Genomic DNA, 15,541 nt, shown 5'->3' on the forward strand with positions numbered 1-15,541 from the left:
ACTTTAAAAACTTAGAATACTTTGACAATAAAGTCAAGATTTCGAGAATAAAGTAGATTTTCTTTTTATAAAGTCAAATTTAAATGCCGTGAATAAAGTGACAATATTTCGAGAATAAAGTGGGAATATTTCGAGAATGAAGTCGACATTTTGAGAATAAAGTCGCAGTTTCAAGATTAAAGTAGGAGTTTCGGTTATTAATGATTAATGCATCCCTGGCTCCTGGTTGCTTGGCGCGCCACGGTTAAAATGCCTGAGTTAGATGACTGGTGAAACTAGACTTTAGAATTTGCTTTAGTAACAACGAAATCCTTGCACTTGTAGCACATAATAGCCATATTATTATAAGTATAAGGACCTGGTAGAGGGTGTGCCACAAATTGGGTATTTTCAGGAGGAACCACACGGACTTGGAAGAGGTATTTCATCCAAGTCCGTGTGGTTACATACACATGTAGAGACGGGTCGGTTGTGTGTGTTCGTGGGCGGTAAAAAGTAAGGGCAAAACAAACAAATGGCCATCAATCTAATGATCTAATACACGCGATCAAACAGGCGTCACTGCACATTCACCTTTATCAATCTAATGATCTAATAACTCGTTCAAACAGGCGTCACTGCACACTCACAGACAATTAATGTAAAATATACTGGTGTTAGAGGAAAATAATAAAGGAAAATATATATACAAATATATATTTACCAAAAAAGATATATGGGGGATTGGAAATGATAAAGACTATTACATTGATAGAAGCCACAATCTATCTGCAATATTAATGCTGATCTACCCTCTAAAAAATATATAACAAAAAAACGTTCTGCTGTCTATCACACTCGATCAAACAGGCGTCACTGCACACTCACGTTTATCAATCCAATGATCTAATAACTCGTTCAAACACACACCGTATCCCCTAAGCAATACCATTCTAACCGCCATGTTGACTTGTCAGTCTGCGAAGAAACATGGAGTTGGGTGCAGACATGATGCCCTTCGATTTCGCAACAATGTTATTTATCCTCAATCCCCTGCGTATGCTAACACCGTGCATTGCATATGTCAGAGAGTAACAGGCCAGCAGCCTATATGTCTAAACGAAAGGTTAACTAACAAGTTTGTATGTAATGGCATGGTGTTTATGTACGCTATAATTCCAATGAAGTAGCCTCATAGGCCTATGGTATTATCTTTTCAGTGTAGGTTACAGATTGCGCGGAGAAGGATTGCGCGTCCTGCTGGACCCAAGCGCTGCCCCTCAACCCTGTCATGGACCTTGCCACAGAGCAAGGTGGCAGGGGTTTGGATAAAGCCCCGTCTGAGACAGTAATTTTACGTTCCACTATTTTAATCTAACAGCCAACAGGTTTAGCTACTAGCCTCTATAAAGTGAACAAGCGGTAGCCTAAACGGTATAACTCTGACAAATAGCCTGTAGAACGGAGAAGATGCCCATGTTTTGGGATAACATATGCATCCTTCATTCCTCCCATCCTTGAAGACCGATAGATGGATAGTGAAATTAGATATTACGTTAGGCTACCAACCAAGTCATGTCAGATTAGTGATTGTTTCTTTAGAGCCTATATAGCCTATCATCACTATCTAATAGGGCTATATTTAGATCAATAATATTTCAAGAAAGGGTGATTGCAACCATGAATATGTTTAAATAGCACCTCAGATTAGCTGGTTTGCACATGCAGGAGTGGTCCTCTCCTCCCACAGACACTTGCGTAAAACCCCTGTTTCATTGTTCATTCCTCCCGCAGCCATTGGATAGTCCTATAATTTAACTCTCCCACTGTAATATACGATACATTTACAGATTAGGGTACTCAATCTAGTGGGCGCTATAGGTTTATAATGTGCTGTAAAATAGCGTTGTTGTAGCGAATTTGGAGAACAGTTTGACATGGGACATACACACGCATAGCCCTGGGCTCCAGGATCCCCAAATAATTTGTTTTATTGGGTGTGCTCACTTAGCCTACTAGCCTAGTTGTTAGAAGGATAGTTACCATAAAGGGGAAATACCACCGTTAGTAAAGGACCATGGATAAAGTCGTTAATAGTTCTGTTAGGATTTATGTTTATGCACTATAGCCTGCTAGCATATTGTTTGAAGAGGAATATTGTTTTGTTACACACACACACACACAAACAATACAGATGTGTGTGTGTGTGTGCAGGTGTGTAAGGACTGACCAACACAGGCCATAAAAGCTGTGGTCAATCTGGAGAGGGGAGGGGTGCATCTCTCTAGGCCAACCAGGGAGGTTAGAGTACTGATCAATACCATATTAGGAACTGTTTGAGTGTAGAATCGAGGGGGAGACACAAGACGGAGCCAATCTACCCAACAACCAGATGTGGACAGAGGAGAGCACTAAGGGACTTGGACAAGTTCGAGTGCCAGCAAAGGCGGAGCAAAAGTTTAAACCGCGCTCAGCCTCTACTATGATAGGCCAACGGACGGGTTGGAACTAAAGCTGTCATAGTATAAGAACTGCTATATAAGTACATTCCACAGTTCTCTGATCTACCCTGCGCGGAGATACAGTGAACTCGTATATACGAAAATTGCATTTACCATTTATCGCTTGAGTTTAATTAAAATACTTAAAATATATTCGGTGACTCTGAATCACATTTTGTCCTGATACCAGATTTGAACTGACGCAAATCTCTTTCAGTTCTCATTATGCACAGATTTTTTGCAAGGTGTTCGCCTAGGCTACGCAGCAGAACGTTGTATAGCGAATTCGAAGGGCAGAGTGACAGGGACTCAAACCTAGTTCACTTTGCATTCAGTGACAGTGCCAAAAAAGTATTTTGTTTGCGCTCATAATGCACCATAGCCGTTAGAAGAGTTAATGCCTATAGTCTGAAATTACCAGGGGGAAACGTGTATGTGTGTGCGTGCGTGCGTCTGCGAGTCAATCGATCATTAGATTGATAAACGTGAGGGCGCAGTCACGCCTGTTTGAACTCGATGGCCATTTGTTTGTTTTGCCCCTGCTTTTTAGCGCCCACAAACACACTGCATACACACACAACTCACCCATCTCTACCTATGTATGTAACCACAGTTCCTCCTGAAAATAATCTGTGGTACAACCTTTTCCAGGTCCTAAAAATTATAATAATATCGTTATGTGCTAAAGAGACACTCCATTTAGTATGATATGTTGTGTTTGGTATGGTTTCAACTGTAGAAAACAGGCAATATACAAAATGGATAAATCTGAATACCAACATTACATAGACGGTGTTAGTGACAACTTACATCAGCCTCGTAAACTATGGAACATTTTAAAGGACACTGACTCAAAAACTCCCCATAAAGTAAAATCCTGTAGTATTGGCCTGGATATTGATGATGTTTTATGCTATGACCCATCAAGGGTTGCTGATTATTATTATTCTTGTTTTACCACTATAGCCTTATCTCTGGTTAAGACGTTATGGACCTGCTCTGGACAGTATTCATTAAGAACTTTTACCATAGCAAAGGTATCAGGAATGTTTGTTTGAGCTCTGCATGGTAACAAAGGACAAAGGTTCCAACCTATTATGCTTAATCAAATCAAATCAAATGTCTTTATAAAGCCCTTCTTACATCAGCTGATATCTCAAAGTGCTGAACAGAAACCCAGCCTAAAACCCCAAACAGCAAGCAATGCAGGTGTAGAAGCACGGTGGCTAGGAAAAACTCCCTAGAAAGGCCAAAACCTAGGAAGAAACCTAGAGAGGAACCAGGCGTGGCCAGTCCTCTTCTGGCTGTGCCGGGTGGAGATTATAACAGAACATGGCCAAGATGTTCAAATGTTCATAAATGACCAGCATGGTCAAATAATAATAATCACAGTAGTTGTCGAGGGTGTAGCAAGTCAGCACCTCTGGAGTAAATGTCAGTTGGCTTTTCATAGCCGATCATTAAGAGTATCTCTACCACTCCTGCTGTCTCTAGAGAGTTGAAAACAGCAGGTCTGGGACAGGTAGCACGTCCGGTGAACAGGTCAGGGTTCCATAGCCGCAGGCAGAACAGTTGAAACTGGAGCAGCAGCACGGCCAGGTGGACTGGGGACAGCAACGAGTCATCAAACTCCCTCGGAGTTTCCCTTCCACTTAGTCGAAAATGAACAATAAGAAACAAAAATATTTTGAAGTTGTTCACTTTTAAAATATATATTCCTTAACGAAATAAAACATTCTTCATTACAGATATTAACAAGTGTAGTGAGTTGACTACATATAAGGGGATAGGTCATGTCTCTGGTGACAGTGAAATTGTAGTGCTGACTATCAGCTTTTGAAGACAGATATTATCATGGCTGACATCATTCAATGAAAATCTTCAGAAAAAGTGAAGTCATAGAAGTCATGGTCCTAATTTAAGAATTGCGTGTGAAAAAACGGATGGGATATGCATATAGACAAATGGCTGAAAATGTCCCCACTTGGGTACTGTCACATCTGCTCCTGCTACGCCCTCTTGTGTTAATCCGGTGTCTCCTTGACCTGCAGCCACTCCCCCAGTACACTCTCTCCCTCCCTCTCCCTTTGTGTGTGATTGTGTGATTGGAGACAGGTGTGCTGGAGTCAGAGCGGATCCCCACCAGCTGCAACCCGTTCCATAATCAAGACCTCTACAAATGCTCAGTCCTACCACTTCCACTCTGCCAGATCGTATTCGCCGTTCAGTCAGTCATGCGTCTAACTATTTGTTATCATTTAAGATCCTGTATCCTGTTGTGACTGTTTCACTGCCTCACGCTGTTTATCCTCTCACTGCAGTTTTGCTGCTCTGACTCTGGTTCCTGTTTCCTGTTCCACATCTCACCACCCTGCCAACCTGTTCTGGATTCAGCTCACCATCACTCCCTTGGATTCCCCTCTGGACCCGTTTACTCTGTCCCAACCCAGCTCACTCCAACCTCAGCCTCCACATCTGGTTTCCTACAACTTATCCGAGCTTCCACGGATCTGCACTCCATCTCTCCCTGTGTTACAATAAATATCTTGGTTCATTCATCCCTGTTTCCTGGTCTGAGTCTGCTCTTGGGTTCCCCTGTGCTGCTTCGCCTAACAGGTATTGTATGTACGATGCAACTTCCCTGGGAATTCTTCAAAGCCATTAATAAATTAAAGCTTGCATCAGAATTAAAGTCAAAGTGAGAGATCACGAATCTCTTGTCTTAAAGAGGCAATCATTAGTTGGAACAAGGAAAAAAGCCTGTTTGGAGCTGTGACAAACAAAGTTATCAATCTGTTTGGGAGTTTGGAGGAAGCCTTAATTGTATTTTCTGCATGGAACAGCTAGTAAGGCTATAGGTATTTACTTTGAAAACAGTTAAAAGCATGTCCTCAGTAAACAAGGCTTTGAGGACCAGATTGTGCAAAACCCTATTCCAGTTATAATGTATATCTCTGGGGACGCGCACGTTACTCGTCACTCTACGTGAGGTAATTGTTCACTGGCTGAGAAGAAACAACATTAATGCCACAAACCTGGTAGTGGTAACTAGGAAACTCTTAACTTTCGACTTGCTAACTGGTGGTAGTTCTACACATGCCTCGTTCAACCAATTAGCAAGTTGGACATTTCTGAATTTCATAGTTCCGACTAGCATGTGAACGTTGCATTAGGGTTAGGGTTAGGCAAATGGTATTGAATTGGTCGTCCAACTCAGATTTCCAAGTCGGCAATTCTGGTATCTTTCTAGAGCTCCGACTTTCCAACCTGAGAATCACTGACGTCATGATTTGACTTTTTTTCAGTTGTCTTGAATGCACCATAATTGTTGGACTAATGCCACGTTCAAAACAACTGGGAACTTCGAAAAATACAAGGTGAAATTATCACTTCAGTGATCTTCATGTCGTAAAGTTGAGTTGAGTTGGATGACCGTTAAAATCTTTTTCTTTTTTTTCCCCAGTTGGAGCTAATTTATTTTCCAGAGATCCCAGTTGTTTTGAATGCACTGAAGTGGGAGATTCCGGAGTTCCCAGTTGGTTTGAACGCTGCATATCTTCCAAAGTGAAGCTGCTTGCAGACTATTTTTTAATTTTTATTAACTTGAGTCGCTATGCAGTCGATACTTTAAAAAAGTACATTCTTAAACCCTTACCATGTACCTCTGTTGTAGGGTGCCTTTCTTTGTTTAAAACGTTAATAGAAAACACCCACCAACTTTCCTCATTGCTGCATGTGCCAATTGAATCTCAACAAGGAAACAGTCAGTGGTTGTAGACCTTTTTTGATTAGCATTTTATTGAAAGGTATAGATTTCAGCAAATAAAGGCACGCAACAACAGAGGATAAACATAGGTACAAGGTAAAGGGTTTAAGAATTTTAATTTTGAAGTATAGACTGCATAGCGGGCAACTCAGAGGAGTCAGAGGTTCATTTTTTTTTTTAACTCTAAGGAAAGTGGCAGGGGTTGCAGGGTCATTCAGCTTTCTTGCCAACATCAAATACCTGAAGGGTTACCCAGAGGAGGCCGTGGCTAATTTGTTAAAGGCTGAAGAGCTCACAAGAGAGCACTATGGGGAGAACTGTGAGAAACATCTCAGTGTCACCTATGGAGACCTCCCCTGGTTATATTACCATGTGGGTGATTACATCAAGTGCCAGAGCTACTTAGAGAACTGAAGATCAAGGAGAAGTTTCCAACTGGTTCCACAGCTGTCTTGTACCCTGAGGTCTATCGGGGAGAAAGGCTGGACCTACCTCAAGTTCTCCTATAACAACTATGACAAAGCTGTAGTGTGCTCTGGAGCTGGAGCCCAAGGAGAGTGAGTAAAATGCAGGCTATGCAGAGCAAGAGCGCTCTAATTTTGACTCGCCAGCTATCAAACAGCTGAGACGCGCCCTAGATATCAACCCACAAGACGCAGTCCTGGTGGTCCTACTGGGCCTGAAACTGGCTGCCTATAAAATATTTGGGGAGACAGAGGAGCTAGTGGAGAAAGCTCTGGAGATGTCCCAAGACTGCATGCATGTGACACGATATGTAGGGAAGTTTCTCCGACCAACAGGAGCACGTTGGCAAGTCCATTGATCTGTTGAAAAGAGCACGAAAGCGTACAAGCCAGTCTGCCATAATACATCCTCAATTGGCTTTCTGCTACAAAAGGAAAAATATCGTACTATGGTAGAGTGGAAGCTTCCATGGAAAGGGTGCCGAGATCCAGCAGCTACTCCGTAAGTGCATTTATCATCTGAAGATGTCTACTTTACTGAAGTCCTCCTCACTACGGAGAGGATAAAGACACCGCCAAGGCAGAGGAACTGTTCAAGAAAGTCTTAGACAAGACTGACATTCTGCAAGTGGTCAACCTGTACTACGGCCAGTTCCACCAGTATCACAGCAAATGTGAACCTCTGGCCATCAAGCACTACAAAGAAGGTTTGGAGCTGCAGAAGGACACTGCTGAAGAGAAGAGATGTATCCAGAAACTGAAGATGATCGCAGAGAAGCCTTTCTCCAAAGACCCCACAGATGAAAAGGCCTGTGGTATTCTGGGGGTTGTGTATAAAATAACGGGGAGAAACAGCAGGCCATAGAGTGGTATGATATGGCTGTGGTGTATGATATGGAGAATGACACATACCTCTCTGTGCCCTGTGAGCTTCGTCTCTCACTGCAGTAATAATATACCAGAGTAAAACAGTCATTTACAAAGTGATCTAGTAATAAATCCTGCAAGGGTGCATGCATCAACTTTATTAGACATAGTTTAAATTCTCCCTGAGTGGAGAATGATATGTTTTATAATAGCTTAAAAAAATATATTCTAGCCAATGTATTTATTGAAAAGGAAAATGCGCAACACTTGCACACCATAACAAAATATTTGTTTTATTAAGCAAGGTTCAAAAATAAAAGCTTCGGCCTTCAATGGTTTTCATCTGAATAATCACACAAAAGGAATGAACAACATCGTATACAGTGGTGGGAAAAGTACTCAATTCTCATACTTGAGTAAAAGTAAAGATACCTTAATAGAAAATGACTTTTACTTGAGTAAAAGTGAAAGACACCCAGTAAAATACTACTTGAGTAAAAATCTAAAAGTATTAGCTTTTAAATATACTTAAGTATCAAAAGTAAATGTCGTTGCTAAAATATACTTAAGTATCAAAAGTGAAAGTATGAATCATTAAAAATTCCTTATATTAAGGAAACCAGACTGCACAATTTTTATTTATTTTTTTATTTACGGATAGCCAGGGTCACAATCCAGCACTCAGACATAATTTAGTGAGTCCGCCAGATCAGAAGCAGTAGGGATGACCAGGGACGTTCTCTTGATAAATGTGCAAATTGGACAATTTTCTGTCCTGCTAAACATTCAAAATGTAACAAGTACTTTTGGGTGTCAGGGAAAATGTATTGAGTATAAAGTATATAATTTTATTTAGGAAAGTAGTGAAGAAAAAGTAAAAGTAGTCAAATATAAATAGTAAAGTACAGATACCCCAAAAATTAACTAAGGATTACTTTAAAGTATTTTTTACTGAAGTACTTTACACCGCTGACAATTGGGGAGAAAACTCTTCAGCTGGAGGTGCTAATGAGATAGTATGTGGTAGACTACACATGTTGGTCCTCAGGGTGAGGGGTACTGCTGACTGTCTCCACCTAGTGGTAAAATACAGAAATGGAACCAGTAAAACAATAATTGGGAAGACAGCATATTTCAACCTGCAGGATTTATAATTGATGTAAAACCATTACTACAGAAAACATGTTGAATGTTAGGTATTTGAAAAAACAATGCTAAGCAAAACTAAGGATATTAAAGGGCCCCTTCTCTTTGTTAGGCCAGTGACAACCAAAGGCCGAATTTTAGCATTCACATTTATTTTTGTTTTAGTCATATAGCAGATGCTCTTATCCAGAGCGACTGACAGTTAGTGCATCCATCCTAAGATAGCAAAATGGGACAACCACATATCACAGGCATAGAAAGTACATTTTTACTCAACGTATCTATCAGCAGTCAGAGCTAGAAGGGTGCAAGTTAAAGTGCTGGTTAAGTGCTTTTGGGGGGGGGGGATTATTTAAGATACTGTTAGAAGAGGTAGGGTTTCAGATGTTTTCAGAAGATCGACGGGACTCTGCTGTCCTATCGTTAGGGAGAAGCTAGTTCCACCGTTGGGGTGCCTGGACATAGAAGATCTTGGACTGCGCTGAGCGGGAGCTGCCTACGGGAGGTCCATGAGACCTGAGGTGGCAGTGCTCGGGTTGGGGTGTAGGGTTTGAACATAGCCTGAAGGTAGGAAGGGGCAGTTCCTCTTGCTGTTCTGTAGGTAAGTACCATGGTCTTGTAGTGGATGCGAGCTTCAACTGGAAGCCAGTGGAGTGTGCGGAGGAGCAGGGTCACATGAGAGAACTTGGGAAGGTTGAAAACAAGGCGGGCTGATGCGTTCTGGAGAAGATGCAGGAGTTTGATGACACAAGCAGGGAGCTCAGCCAACAGCAAGATGCAGTAGTCCAGACTGGAGATGACAAGTGCCTGGATTAGGACCTGCGCCGCATCCTGTGTGAGGTAGGGTTGTACTCTAAGGACACTACCAGTCAAAAAACCTACTCATTCAAGGGTTTTTCTTTATTCTAACTTTTTTCTACTTTGTAGAATAATAGTGAAGACATCAAAACTATGAAATAATACATATGGAATCATGTAGTAAGCAAAATACATATTTGAGATTCTTGAAATAGCCACCCTTTGCCTTGATGACAGCTTTGCACACTCTTGGCGTTCTCTCAACCAGCTTCACCTGGAATGCTTTTCCAACAGTCTTGAAGGAGTTCCCACATATGCTGAGCACTTGTTGGCTGCTTTTCCTTCACTCTGCGGTCTGACTCATCCCAAACCATCTCAATTTGGTTGAGGTCGAGGGATTGTGGAGGCCAGGACATCTGATGCAGCACTCCATCACTCTCCTTCTTGGTAAAATAGCTCTTACACAGCCTGGAGGTAGCCTATGCCGCATTGACATTGCTCATCCATATATTTATATTTATATATTCTTATTCCATTCCTTACTTAGATTTGTGTGTGTTAGGTATTTGTTGTGGAATTGTTAGATATTACATGTTAGATATTGCTGCACTGTCGGAACTAGAAGCACAAGCATTTCGCTACACTCCCATTAACATCTGCTAACCATGTGTATGTGACCAATACAATTTTATTTGAGTTGTTGTGTCATTGTCCTGTTGAAAAACAAATGACAGTCCCACTACGCCCAAACCAGATGGGATGGCGTATCGCTGCAAAATGCTGTGGTAGACATGCTGGTTAAGTGTGCCTTGAATTCTAAATAAATCACAGACAGTGTCACCAGCAAAGCACCCCCACACCATAACACCTCCTCCTCCATGCTTTACGGTGGGAAATATACATGCTGAAATCATCCGTTCCCCCACACCGCTTCTCACAAAGACACGGCGGTTGGAACCAAAAATCTACAATTTGGACTACCAGACCAAAGGACAAATTTCCACCGGTCTAACGTCCATTGCTCGTGTTTCTTGGCCCAAGCAAGTCTCTTCGTATTATTGGTGTCCTTCGACCATGAAGGCCTAATTCACACGGTCTCCTCTGAACAGGGAAAGGGGGGAGACCTAGACAGTTGTACAACTGTATGCCTTCAACTGAAATGTGTCTTCCGCATTTAACCCAACCCCTCTGAATCAGAGAGCCAACTGACATTTACTCCTGAGGTGCTGACTTGCTGCACCCTCGACAACTACTGTGATTATTATTATTTGACCATGCTGGTAATTTATGAACATTTGGACATCGTGGCCATGTTCTGTTATAAACTCCACCCGGCACAGCCAGAAGAGGACTGGCCACCCCTCATAGCCTGGTTCCTCTCTAGGTATCTTCCTAGGTTTTGGCCTTTCTAGGGAGTTTATCCTAGCCACCGTGCTTCTACACCTGCATTGCTTGCTGTTTGAGGTTTTAGGCTGGGTTTCTGTACAGCACTTTGAGATATCAGCTGATGTAAGAAGGGCTTTATAAATACATTTGATTTGAGGTGTGGGGGGATGCCTTAATCGACATCTACGTCTTCGGCGCCTGGGGAACAGTTGATGTTGAGATGTGTCTGTTACTTGAACTCTGTGAAGCATTTATTTGGGCTGCAATTTCTGAGGCTGGTAACTCTAATGAACTTATCTTCTGTAGCAGAGGTAACTCTGGGTCTTCCATTCCTGTGGTGGTCCTCATGAGAGCCAGTTTCATCATAGCGCTTGATGGTTTTTACGACTGCACTTGAAGAAATTTTCAAAGTTCTGGAAATTTTCCGTATTGACTGACCTTCATGTCTTAAAGTAATGGATTGTTGTTTCTCTTTGCTTATTTGAGCTGTTGTTGCCGTAATAAGGACTTGGAATTTTACCAAATAGGGCTATCTTCTGTATAACCCCCCTACCTTGTCACATCACAACTGATTGGCTCAAACGCATTAAGAAGGAAAGAAATTCTACAAATTAACTTTTAATAAAGCACACTTGTTAATTGAAATGCATTCCAGGTGACTACCTCATGAAGCTGGTTGAGAAAATGCCTAGAGTGTGCAAAGCTGTCATCAAGGCAAAGGGTGGCTATTTGAAGAATCTCAAATATAAAATATATTTTGATTTGTTTAACACTTTTTTGCTTACTACATGATTCCATATGAGCCTCTATTCCCACAAAACATGCCTCAGATAGTTCTTTTGTCCCACCTGCGGTGACCTCAGCCAGCATAACTAGTGCGTCCAGAGATGCAACCTCTCTTATCGTCACTCAATGCCTAGGTTTACCTCCACTGTACCCGCACCCTACCACACCCGTACATTATGCCCTGAATCTATCCTACCACACACAGAAATCTGCTCCTTTTATTCTCTGTCCCCAACGCACTAGATGACCAGTTTTGATAGCCTTTAGCCGTACCCTTATCCTACAACTCCTCTGTTCCTCGGGTGATGTGGAGGTTAACCCAGGCCCTGCGTGTCCCCAGGCGCTCTCATTTGTTGACTTCTGTAACCGTAAAAGCCTCGGTTTCATCGGTTTCATCAGGAGCCTCCTCCCTAAGTTTGTTTTACTCACTGCACACTCCGCCAACCCTGATGTCCTTGCCATGTCTGAATCCTGGTTTAGGAAAGCCACCAAAAATTCTGAGATTTCCATCCCCAACTACAACATTTTCCGTCAAAATAGAACTGCCAAAGGGGGAGGAGTTAGCCTGCAAAGTTCTGTCATACATTCCAGGTCTATGCCCAAACAGTTCGATCTTCTAATTTTAAAAATTAATCTCTCCAGAAATAAGTCCCTCACTGTTGCCGCCTGTTATAGACCCCCTCAGCTCCCAGCTGTGCACTGGACACCATATGTGAATTGATTGCCACCCCATCTATCTTCAGAGTTCGTTCTGTTAGGTGACCTAAACTGGGATATGCTTAACACCCTGGCAGTCCTACAATCTAAGCTAGATGCCCTCAATCTCACACAAATTATCAAGGAACCTACCAGGTGCAACCCTAAATATGCAAACATGGGCACCCTCATAGATATTATCCTGACCAACTTGCCCTCCAAATAGACCTCTGCTGTTTTCAATCATGATCTCAGCAATCACTGCCTCATTGCCTGCATTTGCTATGGGTTTCGCAGTCAAACGACCACCCCTCATCACTGTCATACGCTCCATGAAACACTTCAGCGAGCAGGCCTTTCTAATTGACCTGACCCGGGTTTCCTGGAAGGATATTGACCTCATCCCGTCAGTAGAGAATGCCTGGTCGTTCTTTAAAAGTAATTTCCATCACCATCTTAAATAAGCATGCCCCTTTAAAAAAATGTACAACTAAGAAAAGATATAGCCCTTGGTTCACTCCAGACCTGACTGCCCTCAACCAGCACAAAAACATCCTGTGGCGGGTTAGCATCGAATAGTCCCCGCGATATGCAACTTTTCAGGGAAGTTAGGAACCAATACACGCAGTCAGTCAGGAAAGCAAAGGCTAGCTTTTTCAAACAGAAATTTGCATCCTGTAGCTATTACTCCAAAACGTTTTGGGACACTGTAAAGTCCATGGAGAATAAGAGCACCTCCTCCCTGCTGCCCGCTGCACTGAGGAAAGAAAACACTGTCACCACCGATAAATCTACGATAATCGAGAATTTCAATAAGCATTTCTCTACGGCTGGCCATGCTTTCCTCCTGGGTACCCCATCCCCGGCCAACAGCTGCACACCGCCCGCAGCTACTTGCCCAAGCCTCCCCAGCTTCTCCTTCACCCAAATCCAGATAGCAGATGTTCTGAAAGAGCTGCAAAACCTGGATCTGTACAAATCAGTTGGGCTAAACAATCAGGACCCTCTCTTTCTAAAATTATCCACCGCCATTGTTGCAACCCCTATTACCAGTCTGTTCAACCTCTCTTTCGTATCGTCCGAGGTCCCCAAAGAGTGGAATGCTTCCGAGGTCATCCCCCTCTTCAAAGGGGGTTACACTCTAGACCCAAGCTGTTACAGACCTATATCCATCCTGCCCTGCCTTTCTAAAGTCTTCGAAAGCCCAGTTAATAAACAGATCACTGATCATTTCGAATCCCACCATACTTTCTCCGCTGTGCAATCTGGTTTCGGAGCTGGTCACGGGTGACCCTCAGCCACGCTCAAGGTACTAAACGATATCATAACCGCCATCGATAAGACAGTACAGTTCTCAGATAGAGTTCAGTGTGTCAAATCGGAAGGCCTGTTGTCCAGACCTCTGGCAGTCTCTATGGGGGTACCACAGGGTACCCCACAGATTCCCTGATCCACCTCTACGCAGACGACACCATTCTGTATACATCTGGCCCTTCTTTGGACACTGTGTTAACAAACCTCCAAACAAGCTTCAATGCCATACAACACTCCCTCTGTGGCCTCCAACTGCTCTTAAATGCTAGTAAAACTAAATGGATGCTTTTCAACCGCTGCCCGCACCCGCCCACCCGACTAGCATCACTACTCTGGACGGTTCTGATTTAGAATATGTGGACAACTACAAATACCTAGGTGTCTGGCTAGACTGTAAACTCTCCTTCCAGACTCATATTAAACATCTCCAATCCAAAATGTAAATCTAGAATTGGCTTCCTATTTCGCAACAAAGCCTCCTTCACTCACGCTGCCAAACTTACCCTCGTAAAACTGACCATCCTACTGATCCTCGACTTCAGCGATGTCATTTACAAAATAGCCTCCAACAATCTACTCAGCAAACTGGATGCAGTCTATCACAGTGCCATCCATTTTGTCACCAAAACCCCATATACCACCCAGTACTGCGACCTGTATGCTCTCGTCGGCTGTCCCTCGCTACATATTCATCACCAGACCCACTGGCTCCAGGTCATCTATGTCTTTGCTAGGTAAAGCTCCGCCTTATCTCAGATCACTGGTCACGATAACAACACCCACCCGTAGCACGCGCTCCAGCAGGTATATCTTACTGGTCATCCCCAAAGCCAACACCTCTTTGGCCACCTTTCCTTCCAGTTCTCTGCTGCCACTGACTGGAACGAATTGCAAAAATCACTGAGGTTGGAGACTTATATTTCCCTCACTAACTTTAAACATCAGAAATCTGAACAGCTAACCGATCACTGCAGCTGTACATAGCCCATCTGTAAATAGCCCATCCAATCTACCTACCTCATCCCCATATTGTTTTTATTTACTTTTCTGCTCTTTTGCACACCAGTATTTCTACTTGCAAATCATCTGCACATCTATCACTCCAGTGTTAATTTGCTAAATTGTAATTACTTCGCTACTATGGCCTATTTATTGCCTTACCTCCTCACGCCATTTGCACACACTGTATATAGACCTTTTTTTTCTTCTATTGTGTTATTGACTGTACGCTTGTTTATCCCATGTGTAACTCTGTTTGTGTTGCACTTTATCTTGGCCAGGTTGCAGTTGTAAATGAGAACTTGTTCTCAACTGGCCTACCTGGTTAAATAAAGGTGGGGGAAAAATGTGTTATTTCATAGTTCTGATGGCTTCACTATTATTCTACAATGTAGAAAATAGTAAAAATAAAGAAAAACCCTTGAATGAGAAGGTGTTCGAAAACTTTTGACTGGTAGTGTATGTTGTCGAGCATGAACCTGCAGGAGCGGGTCACTGCTTTGATGTTTGCAGAGAATAATAGGGTGTTGTCCACGGTGTTGTCCACGGTGTTGTCCACGGTCACGCCAAGGTTCTTTGTGCTCTGGGAGGTTGACACTGTGGAGTTGTTAGCCGTGATGGATAGGTCTTTGCGCGGGCAGGCCTTGCCCCGGGAGGAAGAGCAGTTCTGTCTTGTTGAGGTTGAGCTTGATGTGGTGGGCCAACATCCAAGTTGAGATATCTGCCGGGCACGCAGAGATGCGTGTCGCCACCTGAGTGTCAGAAGGGCGGGAAGGAGAAAAGTAGTTGAGTGTCATCCGCATAGCAATGATAGGAGAGGCCATGTGAGGATATAACCT

At 42.9% G+C, this 15,541-nt stretch overlaps 1 long non-coding RNA gene and 1 pseudogene across 1 annotated transcript; both read left to right on the forward strand.

The window, feature by feature from the left end:
• The first annotated feature begins 4,470 nt into the window (after nt 1-4,470).
• Nucleotides 4,471-5,038, forward strand: LOC139580909 (uncharacterized). Its single transcript, XR_011676119.1, has 2 exons — nt 4,471-4,707; nt 4,802-5,038. It is a non-coding gene; the product is annotated as an uncharacterized lncRNA (long non-coding RNA).
• Nucleotides 5,039-5,883: 845 nt separating this feature from the next.
• LOC139581871 (interferon-induced protein with tetratricopeptide repeats 5-like) lies at nt 5,884-7,661 on the forward strand (annotated as a pseudogene).
• Nucleotides 7,662-15,541: the final 7,880 nt, after the last annotated feature.

This window comes from Salvelinus alpinus, chromosome 7 (genome assembly GCF_045679555.1).
Source record: "Salvelinus alpinus chromosome 7, SLU_Salpinus.1, whole genome shotgun sequence".
NCBI classification, from domain to species: domain Eukaryota; kingdom Metazoa; phylum Chordata; class Actinopteri; order Salmoniformes; family Salmonidae; genus Salvelinus; species Salvelinus alpinus.